This window comes from Marmota monax, unplaced genomic scaffold (genome assembly GCF_021218885.2).
Source record: "Marmota monax isolate L192 unplaced genomic scaffold, Marmota_monax_Labrador192_F-V1.1 WCK01_AAM20220418_F8-fsc00081, whole genome shotgun sequence".
Lineage (NCBI taxonomy): Eukaryota > Metazoa > Chordata > Mammalia > Rodentia > Sciuridae > Marmota > Marmota monax.
Window position 1 is genome coordinate 5,667,707 of NW_026695234.1, and position 26,636 is coordinate 5,694,342.

Sequence of the window (26,636 nt, forward strand, 5' to 3'; positions counted from 1 at the left end):
CTTCCATGTCTCCTCAGTGAGGGTGGGTGGCTCTGAAAGGCACATGCCTTTCATTCCCTAACCTCCTCTTCATTGGTACAGGCTTCCTGTTGCTTGAAAATGATGTTGCCCAGTGCAAGAAGTAAGCACCTTGGTGGCCTTACAATGGGTCTGTCCACAGAAGGGGGGTGTGTGGGGGGGTGGACCTGCTCTGGAGATAAGCAGCTCTGGACCACTCAGGAAGGAGGCTTTGTTAGACGACATGTCTTAGAAAGGTCAGGGCACAGCCTGGTTTTTTGATCCTCCCCAACTCAGCTCCTTTTAGCAGGGCAGGGGATGTGGACACAATAGGATGCCTTCTCTGTCCAAGCCCTGAGTCTTACAAGTGGTTCTTCACTTCTCAAGCAAGGAAGGATGTGGGAATCTGCTTTGAATAATTCCTCTTAATTACACCATTGTAGAGGAATGAGCACTGGGGTTGGAATCAGGTACCTGGAGGTACAAATTCCAGCTCCACCGCTTACTCAGGTATGTGATCTTGGACTCCATGATTTTAGCAATGTGATCTTGAGCAAGTCAGCATCTTTGTTTCTTCATAATTAAAATGGGTATATCAATCCCACATGTTGTTGCAAAATTAAATGGAACAATACATGTAAACATGCCAGGCAAAGTGATTGGTATGTTGTGACCTTTGAACAAATGTTGAATTTGCAGAAATAAATAGATAAATAAATAAAAAAGATGAGCTGGGATTGTGGCTCAGTGGTAGAGCACTTGCCTCACAAGTATGAGGCCCTGGGTTCGATCCCCAGGACCACATAAAAATATATAAATAAAATAAAGGTATTGTGGTTTACAACTAAATAAATAAATAAATAAATAAATAAATAAATAAAGAGCCAATCTTTTATCACTATATTCTTTCACCAAAAAAATGAGGTGAGAAGGAAATGTGGATAAATCTTCAGGTCCTAGAATATTAGCTCTTTCTCTGTAGAAACTTTCCTCTTAGTTTTTTTGTAGCAATGGGGTGACCTTCTAGGAGTTGATACTACCATCTAGGGCAGATGGATCTTCCAGCGGGTGGTTTCTTTAACTCATGGATCTCCTCTGAGTTAAGTCACCCTGCTCTTTCTTGTCATCACTGGGACCAGGGCAGCTGCCTATCCCTGGAAGAATTCTCTTCTAGGAGAAGTTAGTACCCTGCCCTGGTGACCTCTGCTTCACCAATGGAGTCAGGCAGTTCAGATCTGAGAGGGGCACACATCCTCAGCTGGCCCCTCACCACTCCTCACACCACAGCATGGGGCTCCCACCCCATGACACCAGTGAACCCTTGTGTTGCCATGCATGGTAGACCTTCTGAGTTCCCATCTTCCTGGAATTCTCCACAGCCTTTAATGCCGAGTAGTCCCTCCTTCAGGGACCACCCTGAGCTCTCCAGTTCCCCTTCTGGCCCTCTGGCTGCTCTTTCTCAGTCTTCTACAAAGTCTGTGGTGGTGCTGCCAGGAGATCACCCACAGCTCTCTTCTCATGGTGCTTGGTAAATCCTGGGTCATCACATCCATTTCCTGGGTTTCCAACTAACCTCTAAGGAGCAGCTCCATGTCACTAAGGTGTAAGAAATCTCACCTTTCTTCTTGAAACCAGATTAACCTGACTTTGAACTACTGAAGTCTGGCTGAATAAAATCCTTTTTCCCAAGAGAACTTGCCCACTGCTCTTCAGGCTCTGTTGCCGGGTTTCTGTTCTTGCGACTAAAAGGCTCAGGGGTCACTCCAGTTAAACTGGGCTAATTGGGCTGCACGAAATAACCACACAAGAGACACAAATACCTTTTTCTTTGGGGTCGCTGTGACGGCTCCTCTGACCTTAAGGGTCCAAAGAAAGAGAGCGAGAGCACGTGCTGACCCCTTTTATTGAGGAGAAGCTATTCAAATGAGGCAAGGGGTCAGGTTTCAGGGGGCTGAGTCTATCTTCATGATGTCCACTGTCAGCAGGTTGACTGACACCTGGGTAGGCCACACCCAAGGGCACAGTAAGAGAAGGGGACACACACAAGGCACTTCCATGGAAGATTCTATCCTAAACAGGGCAAGGGGTGATATTACAAAGGAACAGGTGAGGATAGCTTCACCCATGGGGCTGTAGCAAGACACACCCATTTCTGTGACTGAGCGCCTCAGTACCCAGCTGGGGAGTGTAACTCAGTCACCTGTAAGGTTGGCCTCCCACACTCTGTGCCTTCCCAGACCCCCTCAGAATAATGTCCAGATAACAGGGAGAAGCTTCCAAAACTGCTAGTGTCTACAGAAATCCCCCTCTCCCTGCGTCAGACTCAGGCTGCTCCTCTCTCTCAGCCCCCAAGTCCCCTTCTCTTAGCAGACAGTTCTGGCTCATCTCTCTTAAGAACATTGCACAAAGTCCTATAAATTCTCTTTGGAGTCAAAGTCATTCCTTCCAGATTAGATCATAACAGAACTCAAGATAAGTATAGGTTTCAATAACTGTGTATGGGTTTTCATACGAATATAAAATTTTTATTCCTTTAGGATAAATTACTATAAGTGAAATTATCTGGTGAAAATGGCTGTGGCATTTTCCATTTTCATCTGTAATATAAGAGTTCCTTTTGCCTCACATCCTCACCAGCTCTTGGCTTGTCAGTATTTTTTATGGCAACCATTCAAATAGATATCTAATGGCATCTCATTGTGGTTTTAAGTTGTATTTTCCTGATGACCAATGATGTTGAGAATCTTTTAATATATTTACGTGCCATCTGTATATCCTCTTGGGTGAAGTGTCTGCTTTATAATTTTGCCATTTCTTTGTTGCATTGCTTTTTTTCTCATTGTTGAAATTTTAGAGTTCTTTATATATTCAGGATACAAGTCTTTGTTGGATATGTGATTTGCAAATATTTTCTCCCTGTGTGGCTTGTCTTTTTATTCATTTAATTGTGTCCTTGACAAGAACAAAAAAATTGTAATTTTGTAAAGTCCAATTTATTAATGTTTTCTTTTCAGGTTGTATTTTGATGTTATAGCTGAGAACTCTTTGCCATATCCAAATTTTTGAAGATTTTTTCTGATGTTTTCTCTTAAGAATTTTATTGCTTATGCTTTACGATTGGCCAATGACCCACTCTGAATTAATTTTGAACACTGATAAAGTTTACATTGAGGTTCATTTTTATTTGTTTTATTAGAAATGGATGTCCACTTATTCTATCAGCATTTGTTGAAAATATTGTATTTTTCTATCCAATTGCCTTTGCATTTTGTCAAAAAATTCAACTGTGTTCTGTTAATCTATGTTTTATTCTTTCACCAATAACATCCTGTGTTAATTATTCTTGTTTTATAATATGATGTCTTAAAATTGAGTAGAATGGATCCTCCACATTTTTCCTTGTCCCAAATTTTTTAGCTAGGGTAGTTCCTTTACATTTCCATACGTTTTAGAACCAGCTTATTTATAAAGAATCATGTTGGAATTTTTATTGGGATTATGTTAAATCTATAGATTAATGAATCATCCAATCCATGAACATGGTATGTTGCTGCATTTCTTTAGATCTTCTTTGTTTACTTTCTTATAGATCCTATAATTTTCAGCTTACAAAGCCTGTACCTAGTTTATTAGACTTATTATATTCAACCTGTTGTGAAATGTTTGGTTGAAATATGCAAAAAAAAAATGATTTCACAAAGATAAAAAGTTTGGAAGTGGAAAAGCATTAGTAGATTTTTCAGATCCTTGTGGATACTTTTCTTTGATACTACACTCAAATTTGACAATGTGGAGTAAGAAACCATATCCATGAACTTTTTCTAATGGGTTAAATTAAAATATTTGGTCTATTGGGTATTTTACTCATAGCTAATTTTGTAGCATTATTCAGTGGTCATTCAGAAAATATCATTTCTGAATGTCTTCCAACGCTGATCTATTTTATTATACAATGTCAAAAATTACAGTAATTAATATCACCACTGATCTCATCAGAAAAGCCTTTAAAGGTTGGAACGCTGTCAAACTCATGGTGAAGGATGTGTTTTCTCTAAAATTCTAATTTTCAACAGAACTTAATTTCTACCATTAGCAACAAATCTTGTCACCTGTTTTCCTTGAGATGGCAGCTTATTTTGTTCATTTCTGAGCCAAGAATTCCAACTACCCAGTCTAAAATAATCACAGTTTGTCCATCAATCTTCATTTAAGTAAAAATAGTTGCACACACACACACACACACACACACACAATGGCTGGGGCAGCAGCTCAGAATGCCTCCAGAAAAATAGTACTTTGGTGTGCTACAGAAGTGCTTTGTGCAAACTCCCCATTAGGTCACAGCAAATTGTAAAAATGTTTGCTCAATGTTAAAATTTAATTGTAATACTTAATAATTTTACTGCTTCGTCAAGAATGTTCTTCAGTAAAACTAACAAGTGTGTGGAGGCAAAGGACATAGTGACAAGTACAGAGGGTGCCAGTGCTTTGATTCATGTTAAAGAGCAAGTGGTTTTACTCATCACTGCTTTTGTGCATCGGTGTTAATGTCAACACAATGAAAAAGGCAAATGATATTATACTCCAATTATGAAAATAATTGACCCTGTTGATACCTGAATTTGTCTCTCTGACCCCCATCCCTGCAATGTGTCCTCAAATCAAACTTTGAGTACTGCTGCCTGAGACCATATGAGACCAGAAAGGGAAATCTGCTGATACTGATTTTGAATAGATACTTGCTGAAAATTCTACTGGAACCACGGCTTCACTTCCTGTTCTTGGGGGGGAAAAGCCAAGGTCTATCATCTGAAGAGGTCTAAGGTTAGACAGCTTCGTGCTGTGATTCTGGTCTCATTAGAGAAGAGGGATGATAATCTAATTGCAGTTTAATGAAGAGCCCAGTGGGTGGGAGAAGAAGAGTGATTGGGGATTTGCATGTTCTTAATTTCCTGGGCTTGATGCACTCCATGTGCGTGCTCTGATTCTCACTAGAAATACTTCAATCATCTCCCCAGGTTTGGGGAAGCAGGACTGATGTCCTTAATGTCAATGTGTCTAGGTGGGATCTGCTCTGTGTTTGGGACTAGAGATCAGGAATCCACCAGTCCTTCTCAGAAAATCCCTCTAACTGTATAACTGATGACGCAGGCTCAATTGAATTCAGTGAGTTATCACAGGTGCTTACTAGGGCTGACACAGTATTAGATGCTGGGAGCAGGGATTTGAGTTTGGGGTAGGGGATGCACTTCTACAGGCAATTTACCACAATATCATATTGTTGGCTCTTTCTACGGCTGTTTTCCTTTTTTTTCTTTTAAAAGCTTGATTGTTTTTAAAATTTTGCAATTTAGTTCTTATTACTCTTTAAAAATCCAAAAAAAAAAATCCTGAAAACTATAAAAACAATAAAAAGATACCATTTATTTGTATTAAACTCTTAACATCGTCACATACTTCATCTCATTTAATCTCTCAACAACATTATGAAATAAGTACTATTACAAGGAAGAAAGTAAAAATCATTTAAAGTCCCACCACGCAGAGGAAAAGGTTGTCAACATTTTGGTGAACTCTTTCTGGAAATCTTTCTACATGTTCATAGTCAGGGAATGTTTTAGTCAGCTTCTTTGTCACTGTGACCAAAAGACCTGACAAGAACAATTTTAAAGGAGGAACAGTTTATGGGGTGCCCTCAGAGGTCTCAGCCATAAACGGCCGGCTCCATTACTCTGGGCCAAAGGTGGGGCAGAACATCAAAGCAGTGGAGGAAGGCAGCTCAGGACAGGACAACCAGGAAGCAGAGACCGCACTCACCAGGCACAAAATACAAACCCCAAGGCACATACTCTGAAACCCACCTCCTGCAGCCACACCCTACCTGCCTACAGTTACCGCCCGGTTAACCCCGTCAGAGGACTAATGCAGTGATTAGGTTAAGGCTCCCAGAACCCAATCGTTTCACCTCGAAACTCTCTTGCATTGTCTCACACATGAGATCTGGGGGGACACCTAATGTCTGAACCATAACAGAGGTCTATGATTTTTAAACCAGTGAGATCATATTATACAGGCTTTTTCTATCTTGGTTTCTTTCTCTCAACTTTATGAGGTGAACCTCTTTCTTGTAGGGTTAGATGATCATTTCTAATGGTTTTAGACTATCCTGTTACATGGATGTATCAGTTCATTCATTTAAGTGGGTATCTAATTAGGGTAGCTTCCAATTTTGTTTTAAATGGTACTGGAGATTGAACCCAGCGATGCTTTACCACTGGACTACATCCCCAGCCCTTTTTATTTTTTTTATTTTGATACTGGGTCTCACTGAGTTGCTTAGGGTCTTGCTAAATTGCTGAGGCTGGTCTTGAACTTTCGATCCTCCTGCCTCAGCCTCCCTAGTCCCTGGGATTGCAGGCCTGAACCACCATGCCCAGCTGCAGCTTCAATAGTGTTTAATATAAACACTACTGCAATTAATTTCTTTGTGTGTGCACATCTTCATCTTGAATCAATAATCTCCAAAGGATCAATTCTTATAAGAAGGATTGTTTACATTTTTACCCAAAATACTAATCTGTTTTTCAGAAGAGTTGAACTAATTGCTATTCCTCCAACAGCATCCAAGTCTGCTACTCCATGCTTCAAAAAATGCTAAAGGCTGATGTACAGGTACTGTGAATGTGTTCTTGTATGAATACCTAGGTGCACATGTGAGCTATTCATTTATTTATTTATGATATATTTTTGAGCATCTATGATGAAGCAGCCACCTAGCGATGTGGAAAACTGAATATGATCTCAGCTGACGTGGAGTCAAACATGTATTTAAAAAACCAAAAAACTGCTGGGGATGTAGCTCAGTGGTAGAATGCTTCCCTAGCATGTGCAAGGTACTGAGTTCTATTCCCAGCCCCAGCAAAAAAATAAAAAGAAAGAATGCTGCATACAATTAAAAAAACAAAACAACAACAACAACAGCAAAAAACTCCCAGAGGCTCTGGAGGCTGAGGCAGAAGGATTGCGAATTCAAAGTTAGCCTCAGCAACTTAGTGAGGCTCTAAAGCAACTTAGCAAGACACTTTCTCTAAATAAAATATATTAAAAAGGTGCTGGGGGTGGCTGGGTTGTGGCTCAGAGGTAGAGTGTTTGCCTGGCATGTGTGAGGCCCTGGGTTCAATCCTTAGCATGGCATATAAATAAATAAATAAATAAATAAATAAATAAATAAATAAATAAAAAGATCCATTGACAACTAAGATTTTTTTTTTTTTGGTGGTGGTGGTGGTGCTAGGGGCAAGCACTCTACCAACTGAGCTATATCCCCTGCCGACAACTAGAAAATATTTTTTAAAAAAGGCTGTGAATGTGGCTCAATGGTTAAGTGCCCCTGGGTTCAATCTCTGACACAAAAAAAACAAAAACAAACAAACAAAAAACCTGCCATCAGTGTACAAGACAAACCATAAAAAGACATGATCACCTATAGTATGGATTTGCCCTGGTCTGGGATGGTGGTTGGGGTGGTATGGGGAGGTCAGATAAAGCGGTGGCATTCACTTGACTGAGGGCAGGAGAGATCTCTTGCTCCGCCCTCAGTGGGGACCATCTTGCCAGGATCTCTACTGCTGTTCCCATATGTGAGTGGCCCTGCTGGCCTGCCTTGGTTTGCTGTCTTTCTCCTCTGGAGGTTGGACACTATGTCTTTGAGAATGGAGAGAATTCCCACGTGCTGGGAACTTGTGGCCACAGGATGAAGACAGGTGGGCAGAGGCCTGTGGCTGACCCTGCATTCCGGATGTGGACCTGCATTTGAGCGCGTGTGTGAAGATCTGAGTGCCTTTGGTAGGGGCATGAGCACACACTGGTTCTCAAAGTGCTGTTCCTTGGCCAGAAGCATCAGCATCAGCAACACATGGGGCAGGGCCAGGGGTCGATGGGAGCTTTAACAAGGCCTCAGCGATGGCCTCTCTGTGTGAGAACCCGGCCTGGAGGACGCATTTGTTTGAATGCACTTGTGTGGTTGAGGCTTGGGGATATTTGACTTGCAGGTGGAGATTTGCACCTGAGCATCCTTGTGGCAAGAAGCCTACTCCATCTCACTCGACCTTGTCCTCCTGGGGCACTCCTGAGTCGAGGACAGGTACTCTGGGGTACTTAGCCAAGACTAAACGATGATAATAATGATGGTTCCAGCTCCATCTCCAGCAGCTGAGACACCCTTCCTTACAGTCCCCAGGTCGAGCAGCCAAGTGCACTTTTTTTTTTTTTATCATGGACAGAAATCTAATCTGAGAGGGCAGAAAGCAGGAAGTTCACATTAGGAGAGCAAGAAAAATGCCTATTCAGAGCAGAAAAACATGCTGCTCCTTCCTTAGACAGATTGCCTGGACACGGGAAACAATGTCTTCCCACCCTTGGCTAAATGGCTCTGGGTGTGTGGAGACAGGGCAGGAGCCAGTGCCAGGACCTCAGCAGGGGCAGGGCCAGGGATGGCTGTTGGTGGGGGAGGGGGCCCTGTGTTACAGGACCATGTGTCTAGGTCCCCTGTGGAGCAGGATCTCCTCACGGGAAGCAGGGACCAGGAGTAGAAAACGTCCAAAACCCATGAACCAAGGTCACTTCTTCTCCAAAGGAGACGCAGAGCAAATACCTGCTTTAGATCCAGATTCTAGTCCTGGTTCTACTTTTGCCAACTGAGGACTTCCGGTAAAATAGATCTACTCTTTCAGGCTTTGTCTCCTTGTGTCTGAAGTGGGGATAGCCACAGAATCCATATGTCAGGGCTGTTGTACAGAAATGAGGTGACAAACTTCAACTAATTAGAGTCGTGCTAGGCACAGGAGAAAGGCTCACAGCTGGCTGTTGTGTTTGCGTTACTTCTCCAGAACTCCTCCCCAGCAGAGGATTCCCTTCAGTTCTCCTGTTCCCCGTCAAAGGGGGCTGCTCAGGGCCCCTAACTTGGAGCCAGGGTCAATGGCTCACTCTTGCCTCCTGGATCCCTCCGTTTCCAGGCAGCCTGGGAAGATCGGAAGAAGGGGCACTTTCCCCTGACACCACGGTGCCCGCCATCTTGCCTCTCTGCATCCACCGTGAACTGCCATCATGGTTGGCTCCAGGATGGAGTTCACCACAAAGAGAGTCTCAGGTTGGATGGTGATGAGAGACACCCAACCTGCCAGGTTCTTGTGAGTGTTAATGTGTGTGACGTACTTGGTTCATGCCTGGCACATAGTACACAATGAGTGTTGGTGAAAGATGAAATTCTATCTTGGGGCTGGTCAAAGTGGGTTCAGTTAATACAGGAAAGTTAAGAAATGAGAATCCATTGAGCCGTTAGCATTGCCAGGCACCGCAGCAGCTTCTTTATATACAGGATACCATTCAATGTGCACAGGAGGCCTAGGGATAGGCCTAGTAACACCCATTATTAATACTCTCCTAACAAATGAGGGAACGGCTGCTCAGAGAAGTTGAGGAACTTGTTCAAGGCCAAATGTAATTAATGAATTCCAATTAAGGATTATGCATGCTCGCTCTACTGGCCTTCTATTGCCTTCCTAAAGAGCCTTGTTCTTTGGCATAGAAACTGCACATGGTATTACTGATCTGTTGAGCAAGGACATTTTTACCACCCTGGCTCATCTTGCCCATTCTGCCCACTGGGAGAGTCCTTCCTGCTATCTGACCTTGACCTCGACCTCTCCTAATAGAGGCAAAATCCCTTCTCGCTGCAAAGGGCAGCTGGGCACATTCACGCAGCTTGCTCCATACCCAGAGGTCCTTTGGGGAATGGGACACTAAAAATAAACTCGGCCTGGTGGTCCCACAATAAAGGGGGACTGGTGTCAGGGGAAAGTGCCCCCTGACAGTGCTTTGAGGGGAGAGAGAGTCAGAGAGTGGGACCCCCAGTATAGGAGCCCTGGGCCTGCTGACTGTGCCCCAGGGCTGGTCTGCTTCCCAGGCCCTGGCAGGGTTCCTATCAGCACAGTGGCCCCTGGGGGCAGGGCGGGGGGGGGAGCCTGTTGTGTCCCTCCCTCGTGCCAGCAGCCAGTCCTTGCTGCCCGCTGCTGCTGGTGGAGGAACCAGATAAGACAAAGGGCCCAGATGGAAACAAGCAGAGCCCTGTTCTTTCCCGACAGGACATTCTGAACCTGCCAAGTAATTCGCCTGCATCTCCCACGTATCTCCTACCTCCAGGCCTTGGCTTGCTCAGCCCCCTGCGCCAAACCCCCATCCTCCTCCTTCAAAGGTCACCTCCTCCAGGAAGATGCCCTGATTAGTCATCCAACACCTGATGAGCATCCTTCTCTTACCTTGGATGCTTTGGGTACGTTTTTCTTAATTGGGACATTTATACTTAGCACTCTTAAGTCCAAAACTTTGTTAGCATTTTCAGATGTTTTTCATGCATTTAGGAAAGTGTGTGTTTCCTCACTTCTAGTTAGGACACGGAAATCTAAAAAGAGATAGATGGGGAAGAAGGAAGAAATACTGGACCAGTACCCAGGAGATCTCATTCTGGTCCCCACTAACAAGCTGTGTGACTTTGAGCAAGTTGCTTGCCTTCCCTGGGCCTTGGTCTCCCACTGTTTGTTTTCTAAGATCTTATCCAGCTTAAACATTCCATGGCACTATTAAGTCCAAAGCTATGGCACTATTTCCTTTAATTCTCCTCCTCATGTCTAGTTTAGGGCTCCAGACTCAGAAATCTCTTATGTCCTGTGCCTTCTAAGACTACCTTTGTGAAGCTGTTTGATCTCGTACCACATGTGTCCCTGGCCCAGGCTGCTGTAGCTCAGACTCATGGTGTGGTCTAAGACTTCAGACCCACCGGGTTGCTTGTGAGTCATGCACGAAGCAGCCTGTGGGTGAGGCCAGTCTCACCCCCAGAGAATCCAATTTACCCATTTCAGTCTGCCTGCTGCGAAACAAAAAGTCATTTTATTTGCTCCGGATCTGTGGATTAGGAATTTGGGCAAGGCCCCGCTGAATGGTTCCAGGTTCAGGTCATTCGGGGGTTGCTTGGGCTGGAAGCCAGGATGGGATGGCAACACCCTAGTTAGCTTCAGGTCTCTCTCCAGCAGGGTGATCTGACCTGGCCTCCAAGAGGCAGCATTCCAAACATGGAAGGCAGAAGTTGCAGACTTCTTAAGGTGCCATGATAGTTCTACCTCTTTTCCTTGCTCAAAATAAATCAGAGCCAGCAGAGGATGAAGGGAGAGGACCCACCTCACCCCTCAGTGGGAGGAGTGGCAGAGTCTTGCTACGGATGAGCAGGAGGGATGAAGGACATCGCTGAGGTCAGCTTTGGGCACCTAATTTACCACAGTTTTTAAAACATACTCCAGATGAGATAGATGTTCTCAAGGTCTGTGAGCCATGCCTCAGGTACCTGCTTTCCATCTCTCTCCTTCTTCCTGCCAAACGAGGTGCAGTGTTTGCCTGCCTCCAGCTCTGATGGAGGGCTAATGATTGATGTGTCCTCTCGTTACTCTCCGTCAATATCATTTCTATCTTTGCATGAGCAAAGAATCATCATGCACCATGATATTGGCAAAGGAGGAGTGGAAGGGGAGGGCTAAAGACATAAACCAGACAGTCTTCCTGTTCTCAGGTTGTTCTCCACCTAAGAACAACAACTTTGTCAAGTCCCTGGGCTGAGTCACTGCGTCCTTTCCTGATTCTGAGTTTGAAATCCCGAGTTACACTTAGGAAGGTAACTGTGGATCCTCTTTTTGACAATGTGCTGGGAAGGAGATGAGTTCTGAGTGCAGTGTAAATCTTTAATAGAATGAACAGCCAGAGTGGTCAGTGTTGGAAACCCATCGCCTCCTATCAACCATATCCAAGATCCTCACAAGGTCTTGAAAATGAAAATCAATAATGCTTTAAGTGGTGGACATCAAAACATGCCTTTGGTCTGAGAAGCAATTATCTCAACAGCATCGTCAAAGAGATAACTGAATTTTAGGAGGGTGTGGAGGGTGGAGATGTCAACGGGCCCAGAGTCAGTTATAAACTGACAAGAGAAGCAAGGCCTCTCTGGCTACAATGGTTTGCTGACCTGCCCAGTGTTCTTCAATGCCATTAAAGGTGAGCCCTTTTCCCAAGACAGGCCAGGCACAGCCCTAGCTTGGAGTTCTCTGGCCACTGCTATACTTTTCCCCAGGGAAAAATGCAGATCTGTTGACAGCACTGAGATTGCCTTACAGGGACGGTCCTCTCTGCCTTCAGAGCTGTTAGTCAACAGGCTCCACGAGACTGTGCTCAAATGATTTTTATTGTTTTCCAAAACTGCAGCTCAGGCTTTGGGGTGAGGGTAGAAGTGGGAGATGCAAAAAAGAACAGGTGGATTCAAATCAGTCTTCTTTGCCCAACACACATGACTGGGCTGGAGGGTTATTGTTTCGTTGCGAAGCTGTTGTACAAGCTGAATGGAGGTGCCTGCTGGTCCCTACAATTCCTCCTGGCTCAGGCACTCAGCTCTGCCTCTATTCTGAGCCTGCATCCGGTGGGTTGGAAGAAGGTATACGATGATAAACAGGTGCCTCTCCCCATGATCACTGGCTGCAGGCATTCAGGGAAAGGGGAGGGGGTGAAATCCAGGCACCTGCGTTTGCTAACAGGCTGTCGGTTTCTCTGCGCTTGGGAAAGCAGAAACAAGAAGTATTCTGGTCTCGTCTAGGGAGCCATTATGTCATGAATTTCCAACGTCATTATCTCCAAAGGGCAACATTGCTCAAGTTTCTCTCGTTTGCATTCAACAGGAAAAGACAAATGGGTGCAGATCTGCAAATTAGAAAGGCTTGGGGGAGGAGTGTTCATGCACTGTTTGAATAACCAGTTGCTCTGAAAGATGCATGTTCGTAATTAGAGATCGGCACCTCGAGGTGACATTTCACACATAAAAGACAAGTTTAAGTTAATCAGGCAGCAGTTGGTTTCCTTAACCAGTGGGGTTGGGGGCGGGGGGTTTCACTCACAAACAGATCTTGTCCAAGCTTCGACAAGTCTAAAATGATGCTGTTTTCCTACATGTTCCAGCTTCCCCATGGGGAGGCTGCGGGTTTAGACTCCTCCCACTCTGACTGCTTTGGCAGACTCCCCCAAATCAATTTCCTGATACAAAGGTAGCCTAAGAAAGGGGCTGTGCAGGACCTTCTAGGCAGGGAAATCCCGTGTTGAGTTGTTTTTCCAATGTGCAGTGTGTCAGGTGTGTGGGACTTGAGGTGACCGGTAGAGGTCGGCTAGGAGAGACTTGTGCTGAATTTCGGCTTCCTTGCAATGAAAGGCCATCCTGCCAGTGGCCCCGCTCCACTTGTGTCAGTAAGGACTGTGTTGGTGGCATGGGGCAGAAACCAGCCCCAGTAGCTTTACATATTAGGAGCTGAGATCCCTCACACAAGACTGGGGGAAGCTATTCACGTGTCCTTGTGGCTCTTTCATGATTCTTGCCCTGACAACCTTGCTTGATGATTTCTTTTCTTCATGTTTACAAAATGGCTGTGCAACCTCCAGGGATGTTTCTGAAAAAAAAAAAAAAGGAGAAGGACTATTAGGTAGGAGTTCAGGACTCCAGGATGGCGAAGGCAGGGTACAAGAACAAGACAGGAAGATGAATCACCATGTCCCTGCTTATGAAAGGTCTCATTACCATGACAACTCCCGCCACTGGGAACTTACCACCCATGGTAACTCCCGCACAGGTTAGGTATGGTAAAATAACCAATGGCGGTAAAGTGGACAGTATCAAATTAAGTGTTCTAAAGTAACCAACGGGGTAGAATTGGACACTACTCTAACCAGGTATCACAAGGTAACCATGAAAAGCAAATGGGGTAAGGTCGTCCATCTGGTCCACAGAGGGAAGAGAACGCCGCACAACTCAGCGTATAAGCCACTGATTTTTAACTTTGGGACCTTGAGCCCCTCTCTTGCTTGGCCCACTACTCCCCTCTACCTTACTTCCACCTTCACCTTCAACAACTCTGTACTTTGCCTGTTATTTCTGTATGTCTTGCTCAATTCTTTGTTGGGGACACCAGGGACTTGGACCCCAACTATACACCTTAATCATAACAGGAAGAGGAGGAGGAGGAGGAGGAGAAAGAACAAGGGTAAAGGCATAAGGCATACATACCACACTGTCTTTTTGGAATTGTTACCAGAGTAATTCTGTTTCCATCTCCTTGGCTGGAACTGAGTTATATGGACACCAGTAGTTGCAAAGGAGTCTGGGGAAATGGGCAGTTTACACTGAGCACATCGCTGCTTGGTTAGAAAAAGTTCTGATGGGAAAAGAAGAGCAAGGAATAGGCTGGAGAACCAGCAGCACCTGTCTCCAGTTCCTGCAGCTCTACTCACAGAGAGGTCCCGTCCAAGTCAGAGTTGCCTGTTCTCCTCTGCGGGCTTCTGGCCTGGGAGATCTCCAGGACTCACCACCCAGGAGAAGGCCTTCATTTGGAAATGATCAGAGCCTGTGAGACTTACTACCTATCTCTCCTCTGCCTGTGGCCTCAGTAACACCCACCGCTACATCCCTTCATCCTGGGAAGAGAACGCAAAGCTAGCACATCTCACAGGCATGGCCTACGCCCATGGTACGGTGCTCAGGGAGCCAGTTCTGAAGTCCCCCTGACAGCCTTCGGTTATGATCAATGGTTAAGCTGGGAGGTTTCTGGCTGGAGAGAAAGCCAGGAAGAAGTTATCTAAAATGAATGTGGAGAGGTTGGCAGAAACCTGATTATGCAGGGACTTTTAGGTCAAGAGCCACGATTCACTTAAATTCGCCAAGTTGTGCGGGGATCACCCTGGGAGACCCTGGGCCTATAATGGAGTAAGATGCCAGGATTGATCAAGAGGTTCCAGTTCTGTTAGAGCTGCAAACACCATCCAGCATGGGAAAGTTCAGGTCGTGATAGGTGCTATCATAGTTATAGAAATGCAGTGCTGTTAATGAGAGCAGGGACAAGGTGGCTTTAATGTCAACACGGTAAAATTTGAATTCACCTCTGTAGGTTAGGAAGCATTTTTCAAGCAGAGACGAAGGAAGAGGATGTTTCAAGCAGACAAAACAATATGAGCAAAGGTTCGAGGCGGGAAGGCAAGCCGGGCGTTTGGATAATGATGTGCGGTCCTCTTGTGCAGGGCACAGCAATTACAAGGACTGGGGTCACAGGGTGACGGAGGGGGAAGTAGGGCACAGATAGGGTTGGCAAGTGAAGCAGGAAAGGCAGGTGCATGTTGCGTTTTAAAGACTGATGTCATATTCAGAATTTGCACTTTAAACTTGCAAGAAATAGGAACCAGACGGTTTGAATCATGTTTGCACTGTGCGGAGCAGAATGACCAAATAGGAGTTGACAGAGGCGGAGGTGGGACTTGAAGCAGAGCCCCTCGGCAGGAAGCTGGTGGCATGGACGTCTGATCTGCAATAGAAACAGCGGAGAAGGAGGAGCAAGCAGCCAAGAGAAAGCACGGGGCAGAGGCATGGAGATGGCGTGCATTTTTCTAGAGGAGGAACAGGATCGGGGCAGAGCTATTTATGAAGTCAAGGAAGACCCGGGAGGGGAGCACCCACAGGCATGGTGCTTTGGTTTGGTCTGGTATGTCTCTCAAAGGCCAAGGTGTCCCCAGTCCAGCCTATGGCACTGTTGGGAGCTGGTAGAAGCTTTGAGAGATGGGTCCTTGTGGGAAGTACTTAGGTCACTGGGGGCGTGCCCTCAAAGGGGACAGTAGGAACCTAGACCTCCCTCTTCCTCTCTTTTGATTCTTGGTTGCCACGAGGCAGGCAGCTTTCCTCCACCTCATTCTCCCCATTATGTGCTGCAAGGCCCAAAGCAATGGGCTTCAGACCATGGACTGAAACCTCCAAAACCTTGAGCCCAAATAACCTTTTTCTGTTTATAATTTCATGTGTCTCAAGGTATGTGTTCCAGTGATAGAAAGCTGCCTGTCACATACAGGATTATAGATCCTGCATGGGGTGAAAAGACCCGGCTGGATGCTGGGAGATCATCAAGCCTGTGGATCACATTGCCCAGAAACTGCGTAAAGGGACAAAGGGCCCTACACAGCTGCTTGAGGGAGAAGCTGGAAGAGTTTGAGAAAGAAAGGCCAGGAGGGAGGAAGGGCTATGGGATTCAGGAGCGGTGTGGAGTGAGCAGAGCTCTTCGAGCCAAGGAACAGAAAACAGCTCTGTCGTAGGGGGTGACATCTCAGCACTGAGCTGCCTGGCCTGGGGGGCCACTACGCATTCCCAGCCTCAGCAATCATGGCGCTGTGAATGGCCACAAAGCAGCAGATGGTGGACAGAATCCGCTTCCGTGATGCAACTTTCACCCCAGGATGAAACCGCGCCCTGACAGCTCCCTGTGTTTACCCTGCTAGCAAGGGTGAGACTCCTGATGGCTCCCCTTGAGTGTCTCCTGTGAGCCCTCCACTCCCTTTCCAAGGCTACGTGACTTGGGCACTGACTGCGGCGGGGTTATTTCTGCCACAGTACAAGGAACCAGGGCAAGTGCTCTCCAGATGAGGGTTAGCTGCTGGGCCACAAGTCCTGGAGCTCAGCACAAGCTTTCAAGCATGGGCAGTCCCTCACCCATTCCGCAGCTGTGCTGTCCTCGCCAGCCCATGCTGTCTTTCCCATGGCTCCCGTTCTGCAGTTGGGAGGGCGCAGAGTGTTCAGGAATGGTTTCTGTTCCTTCTCACCCAATTTCCATCATGGCTGTGCAGCTTTACTGCAGCTCTCTCGCTGCTCCTTGGGCGTCTAGAGAAGTAGGGTTCCTCAGTTAGGATCAAGCCCACTTCTCAGGTTCATGTTAGCAGCGTTCTTACCATGGTCTCCTGAACTCTCACTGCAGGGTCTCCCAGAAGCATCTTGAGAAAGTCTCTTCCCAATTCTTTCTCCTAATAATTTTCTTGATGTCCTCAGTGGCTTCCCATTGTCCCCAGTGTTAAAAGCTGGCACCACCAGGAACTGCACAGCCTGGCATCTGCTTCCTACCCCAGCCTGTTTCCTTTGCTCAAGGACTACTTTGAAGGGTCTGGTCACAGTATATTCCTCCTGCCTCAGGGCCTTTGCAAATGTTGCTTTTATTCTACTATGGGAATCATTTCCCAACCCTATCTGGTACTCCAATTCCTGATCCTTTCCCCTTTAACCTGATTCTTTCACCTTTAACGCCTCCTGTCCTTCAGCCTGCTTCTCAAAAGCTCCAAATTTCAGGGCCCAATCCATGTACTAATTGCCCACTTATTCATAGAACCATTTGGTAAACATCTATCTTGCCCTTGCTACAAGGGATCTTCCCTCCCTTCCCCTCCCCTTCCTCTCCCTTCCCTTCCTTTTCTTTCCCAGTGTCATCCCCATAGTTTGACCCAGGGCTCAGTGAGGATTGAGCCTCCCATCCATAAATGAGTTGAAAGAATAGAGCAGCTGGGGACCTCTTTTAACCCATGCCCATGTCCTTCACGGAGGTGAGGGTAGGACAGATGTGTTTCTTTTCCTAGAAGAAGACAGGACTCCCTCTCCCCTGCCATCAAGGATAAGTCTGCATGTTGTTTCTAACGGTAGTATCCCATGTTCTCCCAGCAGTACACCTGGCTGGAACACCTGTATGGAAACACTCTTTGAGAGTCTAGCCATCTCCATTCCTCGTGAAGATTTTAACTCTTGCTGTCCCTCTGTAGTCTAGGCTGTCCGCAGTGTCAGGCAGGGGGACCTGGGAAGGAACTTGGCTGAACACTTTGGAATTCTCTGGTAAGAAAAGTGCTGAACCAAAAGGTGGCTCAGCTCTGGAGTTCTAACCCATTGGCCTTTCCTTTCCCAACAGGTTCACGAAGCCTGGGCTTAATGTGGGCTGGCCAGCAGCTGCTCCAAAAAACAATAGAGAGGTTTGCAAAAGGCAGAATTTAAAGGTATATGAAAGAATGGATCTCCCGGTTCGAGTCCGTGGGCCTAGAAAGTGATGCAGTTGCATCTTTCCTGCCTAAAGCAAGGGAAAAGGACAATTGTAACAAAGTCCTCAGTGTATAGAGGACAAGGCAGGAACAGCCGGGTCAGGGTTATGGGAAGTACAAGTTAACCCACTCCCCAGAGGTTCAGTATTCTTATGGCTGTTTTCCCATGTGAGGAAACAGAGACTCCAGAGGTTAGTGCAGAGCATGCTCAAGGTCATGTTCCAACTGGGGCTCCAGAGCTAGGAAGCAAATCTTCATATTCAAAGATGGTCTTGGGAATGGGGTTGGGAGGGGTAATTTGTATCACCTCCTGGCAGAGTCAGGATTGGGGGAACTTGAAAAAGGGGGTTCTGGGAAGCAAATCTCTGGATGAGGTGAGGACCCCGCTCCCAGAGCCCTACCTGAAAATGACCATTAGCCACGCCGGTTTGTGTGCCTACGCGGCAGTCATTCATGCCGTTGGCGCCTGTTCCCCTTAATTGCCAAAGCACTCAATTAACGTGGGTTGCTGTGTCTGCTGCTGGGCTATTTTCTCTTATGTCTCTGTCCCCCTGAGTTTACTATTTCAGAGACACACCAACTCTGTCATTGTGTTTGTCTGGCTCCCTTCCCACATTCACCAGAGGAAAACCGGAATGCAACAGCTGACGGCAAATCCGCCGCGGCCTTGGCGCGCCTCCTCGGCGGCGCTCCTGTTGCTTCTCCGAGCTTGACGGCCCTGGGGAAGAAATCTCCCCCGGCCTGGGGGAGAGGGGTCGGCGCGTGGACGCTACCCAGAAGCCACCGGACTGCGGCCCCCAGGAGCCCGGCCGAGCGAGCCCCCGCCCATCACACCCGCTCCCGCCGCGCCCCGCCGCCCGCCCCAACTCTCCGGCGCCGGGAGGCGGGAAAGCAGCGCAGGCCGCGCCCACCGCCCTGCCCCCAGCCGCCACTCCCAGCTCCTCGGGACTCCGCACGTCCTCCCGGGATCTGCTGGAGGGGAGCGGCTGTGCAGGTGAGCGGCTGGGGAGTGGGCGAAGTCGGCTCCTGCTTGCCAGGGGGAAGAGGCGCGGGTGGGACGGAGCCCGAGCGCCGCGGGTGCGGGGTCTTGTTTGTTTCCGTGGGTGTGTGCGTCCCCCCACCCCGCGTCCCCGCCTGGGCAGCCGAAAGGGCTTCGGGGATGTAAACAAGGAGGTGGGCGTCGAAAGACGCAGGGCCCCCGGGAGGAGGCAGGCTGTGGCGGTGGGGCGATGCTGGAGGCTGGGACGTGGCTGCCCAGTGCTGGGGGCCAGAACTGCTCCCACCCTCTATTCAGGGGGACTTTTCCTTTGTTACTGGAAGCCCTGGACCCTTGCGTGGAGCATGGGGATGAGGACGGGGAGTGTGACAGGATGTGAGTGTGGACACTCAGTGATACAAAATGGAACTTGCTGGTTTGGTGCCCAGGGGTGGGATGTGGGCTGGGAGATTGCGGTGGTAGAGAAGAAGGTGTATGGGGTTCCAGGGCGCGGGAATTCATGAGAATGGTTGCATCACTTTTTTTTCTTATTCTGTTCTACCCAATTCTGTTTTCTTTTCCAGGGGGCCCAGACCCCCATCCCCACCTTTCCCCAGCAAGGCTGGCCCTGGCAGAGCCGCCCTCTTTGTGTCGCCCTGGGCTTTCATGTAGAGTTGGACGGGCAGCCTGGGTCTTCCTGCCTGCTCAGGCTCTTACAAGTGGCAGAGCAGCCTGATTGGAACCGGGCCTGTCCAGGTGCCCGCCAACCTCAAGACCTGGGGGGATGTGGGTGCTGGAAGCTTGTTGGCACCAATGTGGCCTCTCTCTCCACTTCCTTTGTTTCCTTGGCTTTGTGCCCTGGCTAGGCCAGGATTTCCAGGTTTGCAGATGGATCAGTGGGCATCCCAGGCCCTCTATGAAAGAACCCCCAGTCGAGGGGCCAGCTGCCCTCATATTGTGTATGTGTGGATGTGTATGTCTGTTTTGCAACTTGGCCTTTTGCACGTGACCTGCCTGGTAGTTGCCATGGAAACTCCAATTCTCAGCCTCCCTCCTTTTCCTGCCCATTCCTCACCTCCACATTGCCTCCCCTCCCCCCTCACCGTTGCCTAGATACTAGATATCCTTGGCTTCTGTAGAGAGGGTCTCCTGGTTATATGGCTCCCACTCCAAACTGGCATGCCCCCTTACCCACCCTACTCCCCTCACACTCAATACCCATTGCAAGCATCTTTACACATGTACATACACACCACACTACACACATACTATCACCACTCACACACACTACACACATGCCATTCACATTCTCATACTCAGGCCACATGCACCTGTATCATACTATGTGTGCACCACATACACACCAGATATGCTCCATGCACACTACTTACTCCCCCCTACCTTCCCACTTGTGTTAACACACACATCCCAACAGTAACACATACCATTGCTTCCCTAGCACACATACACACATGCACACACACATTCACTCATTCTTTAAAATAGGTCCCAGGCTGGGCTGAGGTAAGGCAGAGAAGACAGGGTGGTTTGGGGGGGAAGATGTGACACCCCAGAAGAGAAACCCTAACATCTCCCTGGGACTCTACAGAAGAAGGTGGAAGAAAGGCACTTCTAGGTTCCTTCAGAAGAGGGGTCCCTCTTCTAGGTGCCAGACTCTAGAGGCTGAGCACAGACCAGAATTTAAATCACTCCATGTTGTGTTCTCCCTTCACTGATCCTGAGAAAGCTGAGGCTCAGGCATCTCCCTGGCTGGAGGAGCCTCTGTGAGGGAGGGGAAGGCTATTATGATGCTGGAGGGCAGGAGGGGACGAGAAGGAAGAAGAGGCCAGGAAGAGAGGGAAGTCAGACGGTGGAGGGAGAGGAGCCTAGAGAGTGGAAGTGAGGGTCCTTGCTGGCTCTTGCTAGTGTGCAGGCCACTCCCTGCTCCCTCCCCAGTAACATTTTCCTGCTTCCTGCTTGGCTCCTTCAGCCCCATCTGTGCATCTAGAAGAGGAGGTGGATTTGCAAAGACTCCTAGACGGCCAGGGCTCTTTCAGCACTTACACTTCTATGGTCATCAGATGGAAGATGCCTAAAGGAAGGATTTCCTTCCTTGACTGATGGGGAACTCATTTCATTCAATCATTTGATGGATTATTTTAAGTGTCTACTATGGGTTAACTGCTGGGGACATGGCAAGGAGAGAGACACAGTTTATGGCCTCAGAATCTGATTTCTCAGAGCCAGAAGGAGCCTTGAGAGAGCATCCACTCAGGGCATAGTTAGGGAAACTGAGGCTCAGAGATCACATGGCCACTAGGACCTACGGCTTTCTGACTTCTCAGCCAAGATTTTGGATCCCACACCACCTGACTTGAATCTCTTGCCTTCTTTTCTCAGCTACCATCAATCTTTTGGAGATTGGAATGATCCTTCAGAAGTGAGGGTCCTCTAGTAGGCAGGGGACAATAGAGAAGCCGGTTCCAGTATGTTTTCTTGGAAGGTGAAGCTGGAGGGTAAGGCAAAGAGAGGGAAGAAGGAGCTGTTTGTTAGTCCCTGGGATTTCCCCACAGCTTTAGGAGAGTCAGCCCACCTAGATCCCCATGACTTCCCATTGGATTTAGTGGCTGCCATCTGCATGGCAGGCAGTGCCGAGTAGCCCCTAGGCCAGTCCTCATGACTCACTGTCTGAAAGATCACGGGTGGGCTTCTGCAGCAGTGCCCTGGAGGAAGCAAACCTCCAGGAAAGCACAGCACCCTGCAGGTAGAGAGCCTCCATCTGGAAGGCCTGGTTCTAGCCCTGCTCCATAGTAACTGGGCTTCCCAGGGGCCAATGCATTTATCCCACAAATGTCCTCATATGCAAACTGGGCTTCTGGTGAAATCTAAAAAATGATTTAGACTGCTCTCAAGCAACTGAATGCTTCCAAGATTTTAGACCTCTGTTTCCACATCTGCCAACAGGGGGTTTAGAGTCATGATTTTCAAGCCAGCCTTCCTCTAAATTTATGTGGATTTTACAATCTTGAAAGTGATCTCTTTTCTCACTAAATTGTACTCATTACTTTGCAATACAAGGTTGTGCCTGAAAGGGGGTTGGGCTCTGGCTACTCTGGAAATAGATCCTTTTTCATCCAGTGGGCAGGCAATCCAGGAGCTGAAACCAGTTTTTCCTCTCTTGGGTGGTGGGAGCTGGCCTCTCCTGGACCCGGGTCTGCCTGGTCTGTTCTGCCAGGATGCACATGGAATTGGGGAGAGTCTTTAGAGGCTGTCCTCTGGACAGGACCAGACCCAGGGCCATCATTTGGTAGGTCTGCACCAGACTGAGGGCCATCAGTTTGTAGGTCTGTGAAGTCCTCTGTAGGATGAGATTTTGGTGGGCTGGAGAGTTTGCTACAGGAGGTCCTGGTCAGGGACACGATGCTGGCTCTCTGTCCCTGATGAGAAGCAGGCTGAGACAAACCATGGAACTCATTTGGCAGCATCTGCTGTGCTCTGAAATGGAGGTGGGGGAGTCTCTGACCTGGGAAATATGCAGCCAGCTTGGAGGCCACACAGAAACACTTTTGTTAAAATGTGCGGGGGAGAAGGAGGCCCAGGAATGAGGCTAGGGCCCCCGAGGATCAGGCTTGGGCTGTAGGAATGCTGCTGCCCAAACCTAGAATACCTGCTGGAGAGAACCACAGATTAGGGGGGGCGGGGAGTCTAGATGGAGTGACAGTGACCTCTACACTGCTAAAGGGCAAAGCCAGGCCTGGGTTGAGAGACCAGAGGCCAAGGTCTCCAATTCACTCACTCAACAAATGTTCATTGACTTCATTGATGTGCCAGGCCCCTGGGCATCTCAGGACCCAGTAAAGATGTGGAATGATGGCTTCTCATTCACCAGAGTCCTCCTGCTCGCGTTGGATCCCCTTACCTCCCTCCACCCGCCGCCTGCCCAGAAGGGCCCCCACAGCCCTCTTCCTCCCCAGGAGGGGCCCTCATGCTTGCTCACTCTGCACTCACACTTGTGGGCTCGTCCCTTCCTCACACATACATCATCGTCCACACCTGAGAGGCAGGTGCAGTAGGCAGGTCATGCACCTTCTCACCTCTGCAGCTGCAGTCTCTCACTGGGCTCTTGAAATGGCCTCTTCCACCCTCTCAGCCGAATCCAGTCCATTTTATCTGCCAATCCTGCAGCACAGGTCCAGTTGTGTCCAACCTCCCAGGGGCGCTCCCCTGCAGTTAATTAGGACACGTGCTGACACTGCACTCAGGCTTCTGTAACCTGGCTACAGCCACCTCTCCAGGTGCCTTTTCTGGGTACTCATCTGAAGCCCTGCTGGAACGTGCCCTCACTCCTGCCTGTGGAGCAGGGTGGCAGCCTTGGTGGAGGCACAAGCTTGGGTTCTGATCCAGATTCTGATGCTATCTAGTTTTCTTAACTTTTCTAAGTCCCATTTCCATACCTGTCAAATGAGTGTGAGGTGAGTGGGGTGAGCTCTGTAAAGTGTTAGCACATGGTAAACATGCAGTAAATATTACTTAAAACAAAAACGGGAATGATAGTGACTATCATATTATAATTAGAATGACATCATTATTGTTATATCATCCTTCAAGGCTCCTTCCAAGTGCCCATTTGGTCAGGTAACTCTAATTCCCAATAAAAACACATGTCCCCAAGGCTCTACTCCATGAGGCCCATGGTGTCTGCTACTTGCCAGATACTTAAAGACACACCCCTTTCTGGGTGTGGTCGTGCACATCTATAATCCCAGCTATTCTGGAGGCTGAGGCAGGAGGATCAGGAGTTCAAAGCCAGCCTCAGCAACATAGTGGGGGCCCTAAAGCAACTCAGTGAGACCCTATCTGTAAATGAAATTTGAAAAAGGGTTAGGGACTGGACATGGCTCAGTGGTTAAGCACCCCTGGGTTCAATCCCTGGTACCAAAAAAGAAAAGAAAAAAGAAAAACCCTGACGCACCCCTCCCTCCATTCCACTTGCCTTTTCAGAGGTGAGGTCTGTTTGTTCTCCCCATGCAGCCATGGAGAAAGCCCAGGGAGCCCATGTGAATTGAGCATAAGTAGGAAGAGTCCTTGTTCTCTAGGTGTGGCACCCAGTTGCCCCTCTGGACTGTCTCCCTTGCTTTGTAGAGAGACAGTCCTACAAAGCACAGAACCTGTTCCTAAGCCATTCATTTCTGTCTTCCTAGTCATTGTCCCAGAATGCCTGGTTCCTTTAGTAGAGTCCCAAAACTAAGATTTGACCCCATTTAGGTTCTGGGAGATACTTAAGAGCTGAGGTCAACAGAGGAAAACTGATTTATCATTGATTTTGGGATCTGACAGAGGCCCAGATGGCGGAAATGATATGAGGTTGGGTTGGGGTGTTGCTTAAAGCTCAGAGTGCCATAAATGCATGAAAATGCCATAGATGCCTAGGTTCTTCCGACCTCAGATTGGATTATGATTTTAAGAGATAATGAGCTGAAGCATCCATGTATTTCTCATTCATCAACATTTATTGAGCAGCCATTATGCTCAAGTGCTGGGCATCCGGGAATGCCTGGAATGTGTTTCTGGTCCCAAGGAGTTTATACTTTGATAGGACACACACACACACACACACACACACACGCACAATGGCAGTACCTGGAAGAGGTGTAGGTGTTGGCTTTGTGGAAATCAGGGGAATGAGGGGCCCAGGTGGGAAGAGAAGGGACAATGTGTTTTCTGAAACAGACTGACATCCCCCTCCCCCACCCAGAGATAAGGCAAATTTCCAGGTATCCCATTGGATCATTTTCCTACCACTCCCATCCCCCAGAGATAATGTGGAATGTATGCAAAGGGCTCAGTAGGGGGAAATATGCAGACCTGAGCTGGGCTCCCAAAGGGGTGGACAGAGAGAGTGGAGGCAGCTGGATTAGCCCCTAGGTGCTGAGGTCTGGCTGTGGGCAGGTAGTGTGGGCCTGCCCCAGGACCCCGGCCTGAGCTGCTGCTCCGGATTTTTATTGCTGCAGCCACAACTGCCCTTCTGGCCTCTCTAGAATGGACCTTGGTCATGATCCTATTCCTGACCTGCCTGGGTCACACCTGTTCACCAGAGGACCTACTACTGCTGTTCACTACCTCCTACAGTGGAGGCTCTCTGGGACTGCACTGACGTCCCCTTGGGATGGGTACTTGACCTTGTGCTGGGAGAGGAAAGCCTGTGCCCAACTGGCTGGCTTACTCTGGGCACTTGGTCGTTGGCCTGAGCCTGAGTTGGCAGCACAGTTCTGTTCCATGTTCAGCTTCCCAGGGCTGATACGAGAGGTCCACAGGTAATGGCTGGGATGGCACTGTGAAGATTGTCATGGTCCACAGCCACAGTGAGGTGACAACAAGATACCATGCCCGCTCCTGGTGGGCCAGCTCAGGGTCTTCCCGGGGAGACTTCTGGATATCAGGCCTGGGTTTGGCATTTATGAATTGTTTCCTTTTTTAGGAAGAAGTCTTATTTCTCTTCAAGGTCAGTTCTTTGCTTCCTTTTAATTCCCTTCTTCAGACCAAGTTTTCTTCCCTGGAAGTAACTCCATGTTAAAGATAAAGGTGCCTCTGGGTTAAAGTTAACAAGTCTCCAGTGACTAGTGAGGCTGAGACAGGAGGATGGCAAGTTTGAGGCCAGCCTGGGCAGCAGACCCTATCTCAAAATAAAAAGGGCTGGGGATTTAGCTCAGTGGTGGGGCACCCCTGGGTTCAATCCTCGGTACAGCAAAAACAAACAAACACTCAACAAACCAAAAGCTGCCCAAGTCTCCTCTGCCCTCGCTCTCTACAGCCGGCCGGGCTTTTGTCTGGGTTCAGATAGGATTAGGTCGGGCTGGAGAGCAACAGCTTGGAGCCTTGGGAACCTGAGGGCACAGCTCTAGTCCCCGTACATTATGGGCACCTCTCTTCCATGAATGGGCACCTCTCTTCCATGAATGAGGGGAGGTAGGGCAGAATCTCAGCCACTGGGCTGCTCAGGGGCCCTGCCAGGCCTGAAAGCCCTGTGAATTGGTGGAAGGGCCCCAGGGTGGTGCCAGCAGCAGTGTGGTGGGGGTACCATGCCCTGTGCCCAGGCTGTGTTCAGCTGCCTCTGGGCAGCACGGGGAATTTGGGGCCTAGTGTCTGCATCCACGGAGTGCCCCAGGCATCTTGGATTATCCCTGCCCCTTGCTCTCCTCTCCCCTCCCCATACGTTGAGTTCTCTTGTTGAATTATCTCTCCTTCTCAGCTCCTCCCTGGAACTTTGTGTGTGTGGGGGGGAGATGATCATTTCAAGCTAAGCTATTAAATAGAATAATTGATGTTTAATTGTTTATCTGATGGGCATTTTAAATCAGGTTGAGGAAACAGGTTGCATTTTCCTCTGGAGGCCGCAGATCCATCCGTGGCCTCTGGTCCAGACCCAAAGCACTTGTTTTAAGAGGCAGCTTTAAAAGCCTTGGCTGGCTCTTGGCTCTGGCTGTGAATTGGAGACGCCCAGCCTCTTACAGAAGCCTGGACACCGTGCCAGGAAGATGAGCTGGTGTGGGAAGGAAGGGATGCAAATGGAAATCTGTTTTTGTTTTCTTACTGAATAAGAATTTTATTATTGTTCTGTGAACAACCTTTATTTTTTTTAGAACGGTTTCAGATTTACAGAAAGCTTGGGCAGATGGTGCAGAGTTTGATATTCTCCCCC

The 26,636-nt window shown here is 48.1% G+C and overlaps 1 protein-coding gene across 1 annotated transcript in view; it reads left to right on the top strand.

The window, feature by feature from the left end:
• The first annotated feature begins 18,808 nt into the window (after nucleotides 1-18,808).
• The window catches only part of Fxyd6 (FXYD domain containing ion transport regulator 6), a 30,936-nt gene continuing 23,108 nt past the window's right edge, over nucleotides 18,809-26,636 (top strand). The window contains exon 1 of the mRNA XM_046438565.2: nucleotides 18,809-18,955. The gene's annotated coding sequence lies outside the window, so the exon portion shown is untranslated. The remainder of the gene's footprint in view (nucleotides 18,956-26,636) is intronic.